This window comes from Pongo abelii, chromosome 21, assembly GCF_028885655.2.
Source record: "Pongo abelii isolate AG06213 chromosome 21, NHGRI_mPonAbe1-v2.0_pri, whole genome shotgun sequence".
In the NCBI taxonomy this organism is placed as follows: Eukaryota; Metazoa; Chordata; class Mammalia; order Primates; family Hominidae; genus Pongo; species Pongo abelii.
Genome location: NC_072006.2, coordinates 17337336 through 17343335, shown reverse-complemented (window position 1 = coordinate 17343335; position 6000 = coordinate 17337336).

Genomic DNA, 6000 nt, shown 5'->3' with positions numbered 1-6000 from the left:
ACTGGAAAGAATAGTGGAACACTTGGTCAACAGACAACGATTGTGATGATGTAATGAGACTTAGGCAAAACTGAATTGGCTCCTTCTTGATCTTCTAATTTTTATTCTTTGGGAATGGCATCTTGGAAGAAGCTTATCTTGAGGTATGTGAACAAGATTACTAAATTATAGGAAGCTAATTTCATTTGTATGATGGATACGTTTGGGATTACATCAAGGAAAGAGCAATTTTTTTGAATGTGCTGATTTATAGCTCTCAACCGTTGACATGTGTAGGTGACAGACAAGAAGACCGTTGTCTTCCCCCAATCCAAGGTGCCACCGAGCAAAAGTTCCGTGGGAGGTTTTAATGACTAGGTTACAGGAGTAAAAACAAAAGCATCAAGGACAACTCAATGGCTTCCCTTACTGGCAAAAGACTTCCACAGACTGTCAAAAGTGGTCATTGATGTGTTGTTTTGCTGAGTTGTCCTGCTAAGCCTTTCTGGAATGTTTCTATTAGTATCCCGTTTTCTGTATTTTTAATAGTCTTTTCAGAGAAAGGATTTAAAATGTTTCTTCTACAGCCCTTGAAACAATCTGGCTTATATATTCAGGTTATTTATTAAAATGTGTCTTTTCAAACAGTCCAGTTGGTACATTCAGGTTCTTTATCCAAAGGTATCGTCTCGATTATCTTCTGAGGTTTGAGAGCTATAAATCTCAGATCTTGTAGTAGCTCCGTGGACATCAGGAATTCATCAGCACAGTGCTGGGATCAGGGAGTCAGCAATCAGGGGATTCATGGTCTCTACAAAAGTTAAAAGCAACAATAACTCAAAGTATCATCATGCATTGAAAATTCTAGACGTTATTTGTGATAAAATATGCCTGCCTGGGGGGAAGAATTGCCGATTTAAAACAAATTCTAAACAATTACTGTGATTACTGTTGAGTTTTAATAGCATAATACTTAGGTAAATGTCAAATTAGCACATTTTTATTACCCATCCTTTAGTAAAGATTTTATTTACATGAGTCGGTCAATTATACAGTCAGCCATGGACATAACATACATGGACTTAGCTATGCGCACTGATGTCTAGAGTAAGATCATTAGGGTTCAGAATTTTTGAGCTACTTTGGGTGCAGTTGGAGACTCTGATTTTTGCATTTGAACAGTGGTTTGGAGCCAGGAGAAATGATTACAAACTGATTATAAAGCTGAAAAACCAAAATTTAAATTACTTCAATTTTGTCATTTATGCATAAATCATTCTCTGAAACTTGCAGAATCCATTCTTCTGTATTTTTTCCAAAATATACATTAATTCTATTTAAAAGAGTTAATCTATTTCTTGTTTGCTTTTTTGCACTTTGTTATTATTATTTGTTGGCATGATTAAATATGAAAGTTCATTAAAAGTGTTCCATGTTCATGTTTCTTTTCTAACCACTATTATTACTTGATTTATTTCATGATTGGTACTGAAAATAATTGTATCATAAGGGGCGTGGTTAAAAAACGACCAACTTGAAGTGTCAAATCTGCCAAGCATTCCCCTACCTGGGACAGAGGAAGCCCCCAATTCAGTGGTAGCTATGCTGATGATGATGAATATTGTTAGTGTGTGGTGCTGCATAACTACATCCAGGAAAGACTTTTGCTCATAGGCACCCACAGTAGGTATCAGAAATATGTCGCCATCCTTCTCCATATAAATGTCTCACCTCTGGCTCACCCTCCCCCAGCAGATATGATTCAGCACGCCATGTTTGTCAAGTCCTTTATCACTGGCTAGGAGCTGTGCCAAGAAGCAGCCCTGCAGAGGAAGGCCAAATCAGGGCTGCCCAGTGCAGAGATAAGGAAACAGAACTCCATAGAGGAGGTCAGCATCCTGGTCAGGTATCAGCCGAGTGGCCTGGGAGCAGACTTTAGCTTCCTGGTACAGGTTATTTGTGCACACTTGACAAGTGATATCTACAGAAGACGTCATCATCTTAAGTTTGCAACTGGAGAAACAAGGGAACAGAAGAATTAAGAACTCTAACCTGAAGGAAAAGAAACCATAGAACAACTAAGAACCAGTCAGTGGTATTAATTTGCGGGCTGAAAATTTCCCTTAAGATATTAATAATAGCTAGTGGTTACGTATTGCAGACTTGGAGTAATTGCCTCTTGGCATGTAAGGCACCTTCTGCCACAAGAATTCAGTAAACTCCAAGTGTTTATATTTATTGGTGTTTCTATTCAAACTCGTCTCTGCGTCACCTTTTCCACTCAGTGATGTTCCCCTGCCTTTTGATAACCCAGGGTTTATCATTTTTAAATCTTATAACATGCATGAAGCATTGTGATGAGCATGAAGATTGCAAAGAGACAAGCTGGCCCCTGCCCTGGATGAGTCATAGACAGATTCTGCCTCAACCACACAGACAGTTAATACGATGAAATGTCACAGAAGAGAGAGAGAGTGATCTTTGCCTAAACTAGGTCTTGAAAGAAGGGAGGCTAAACAAAGAGGAGAGCGAGACAGGATGAGAAGACAAGCAATAAGAAGTCATTCCAGGCAGGAACATGAGGAACAATCACTATTTTGAATGCTGGTTTTATTCACGCTGAAACATGCAACACACAGCAATGTTATTGATCCCATCTCAATCTATGTAAGTTATGTTGTTTTTTAAATCATCTGTTCTTTTACCTTTTTAAAATAATAAAACACGTGGTCCCTTGAAAATTTCTGAATTTTAAAAATTCAGAGCAGTATAAAGAAAGCAAGAGAAATCACCCAAAATTATGTAAACTGAAACAACCAGTGTTAGAGGTTGGTAAATACTATCTAAAACATCCATCTTTGCCTATACACAGACAGAAAGATAGATAAATAGACAGGCAGACAAACAGAAAGACAGCTAGATAGAGATACACAGATGACCTCAGAAAATTGCATCACCGTATTTATACCGTTTCAATTGAATTAACTAAAGCATTTTTACTTTAACAAAAGAAAAAGATGTTGTAGTAAAACATGATACATCGCTAGAAATCAGATATTTTCCCGCTGCAGGAAGTAATCATTTCTAAACAATTCTTTAAAGTTAAAATAAAATGAGTATAAAAACCTTTATGAGGCTAGGTGCAGTGACTTACACTTCTAATCCCAGCACTTTGGGAAGCCAAGGTGGGTGGATCGCTCGAGCTCAGGAGTTCGAGACAAGCCTGGGCAACATGGCAAAACCTTGTCTCTACAAAAAATACAAAAAATTAGCCAGGCGTGGTGGTGCTAGCTGTCTCCAAGACCCCACCAAGCCCATGGGAATGCTTCGTTCACCAAAAACAGAACCTAATTACCCCCTCTACGTAACTGTTTGGGACATACCAGTCCAGTGGAAAAAATATTCTTGCTATGAACTTGCCATCCCTGTCTCCCAGCACTATGGGACAATCTGTGTGGGGATGGTGCTGGGCAGTGATGCCCTCCCCTTCTTTAGAAGGGCTTCTAGCAGACTGTCACCCCCACTTCTACCCTCACTCCCTACCCACAAACAGTGAAGAGGAGATAGCAGGGACACGCTACCGAAAGAAAGCATTGGTTTTCAGAAATAGACTCTAAAAAGAAAGAGGTCAATGAAAATATATGCTATTTTTTAAAGACTTAAAATTTGATGGAAAATGTCCATTCTTATCAATGTGAGAGAAGATATCTGTGACTAAGAGCAAGAAACACTGGCCAGCTCAAAGAAGGCCTGTGAGGTGTGGACCTTCAGAAAGGCCCAAGCACTCTGAAGTGCCTTTGTTTGAACGTGTCTTCTTGTTACAGTAATGAGAAAGGTGTTGCCTTAATGAGCCATATAATGCAAATTTTAATGGTAAAATTAAATTTTGAATAAACACTAAGAAAAATCAAATATTAGAAATCCATTTCTTAAAAGCTTACAACGGTGACTTGTCAATGTGCTAGGTGAGCTTAAGTAAGATCATTTCAGATTATGTAGGCAGTGCTGAACTATTTCAATCTAATTATGTTAAAATTGTGTTTTCATTAAGGCTTCTTCCTAATGCAAGAATGCTATTAAAATTATTTTCACTGACATTCACCTAATAAGCTGGCTTAGAAATTGCATTTACATTTGACCAGGTAGTTGTTTTTAGAATTAGTGATGCCTCAGTGGTAACCACCCCCACCTCCCATCCAGGAAAGGCTGGTGTGAGGATTAAGGGAGACACTGCCACAGACGAAGCACAGTGTTCACAGCCTGACACACCCTGAGCACCTTATGAGGCTGATGCATCATTACTGCCATTCTCAATCTCCATCTATAATTATGCCCTCCGTGGCAACAAATATGCAAGTAAACAGGGGCAGTTGTCAGGCTCCAAATTTTGTAGCTATTTCTTAGTTACAGCCAGACATTTCTAGCCACTGACCAATGCAGAGACAGAAGATGGGAAGCCACTTCCAGGGTCCCATCCCACCCCGTGGGCTGATTTCCTGGAGTATGTCTTAGTCTAGCCATTGTAATCCTCAATGATTAGTGAGAAGAGAGGGAGGGATAAGGAATGCTTAGATATTAGCAAGACAAAAGTCAGTAACACTAGGATTGCAAGGGGTTTAAGTTCATAGCTATACAGCTACCTAAGAAATAGTTCTGAGAAATGACACTTAGGACCACAGCAGCAATGGTGCTTCCTCCACCTACTGGATTCACAGGACTCATTGAGTACTCAATGACTAATCCAATTATTTACTTCACACATACTTATTAGATGTTTACCATGTGCTAGGAGCCATTCCAGGTCCTGGAAATATTGCAGTGGACAAGGAAAAACAAGACCCCTTCATCTTAACCCTCTAGAGTGAAAGCAGATAAAAACAAGAAAATAAACTTCAGAGGGTGATGGTCTTCCCTGTCATAGCAAAAGCATTCAGTAATGTTCTGTGGAACACCCTCTGGGTTCCAGACCCACCTTCCCAGAGAAGTTCACCAGGGAACTTAAGAGGGTGATTACTCTTATAAGAAAAGAAAAGAGGAAACATAACATAGAGTGAGTAGCAGTGCAGGGGTGCACTAGGCAAGCTGAGCCTGGGTGGCAGGAAGGTAACACTTGGGCCAGGAACCAAAGCCAGAAGGAGCCCACTGGTTGCCATGTAATCCCACCTCTCCTTGCTCCCAAGCCACTTCCCGTAACCCTCAGGATACAGGCAAAGGACACAAGGAGGAAAGGCTGGAATTAATCTTTCAACACAGGTTGGCATTATCAGATGAAGCCCAGAAGAAAAGGAGATAGAGGAATGAACACAGGGTGGGTGAAGAGTGGTCTGGAAAGACCCCAGGGAAGTTCTAAATAAGTGAGGAGATGAGGAGACCCTTAGGGAAAATCATTCATGATTATTAGACTTTCCTGATGGCATTCCTTTTAGGCTACCCGAATATCTTCATGACTATGAAGCCTTCATGACTACCGAACTTCATGACTATGGCTGATTCTAAGGTGACCCCCCAATTATCCCACCTCCTGGTATTTATGCCCTTACATAATCCTCTCCCCTTGAGTGTGGGTGAGACTCATAACTTGCTTCTAACTGGTAGATGAGTCACACAAGATTATATACAATTGGAACATCGGTCTTGCTGGTCAACTCTCTGCTTTGCTGGTGTTGGTAAATTAGCAAGGGATATGTTGGGGGCCATGTTGGGAGGCCCATGTGGAAAGGAACTGAGATGGCCTCGCCCAGCTAGAACCCACCTAGAGACTGAGGCCCTCAATTCAACAGGAGGCAAGGAACTGAATTCTGCTAACAGCCTCATGAGCTTGGAAGTGGATCCTCCTCTGGTTGAGCCTTGTGATGAGATCCCAGCCCCAGACAACACCTTGAATTCAGCCTGTTGTAAGTCCTGAGGCAGAAGGCCTACTAAGCTGAGCCAGGATTCCGGACCACAGAAACAGTGACATTAAAAAAAAAAAAAAAAAAAAAAAAAAAGGTGTTTCAAGTCTCTGAGCTTATGGCAATTTGT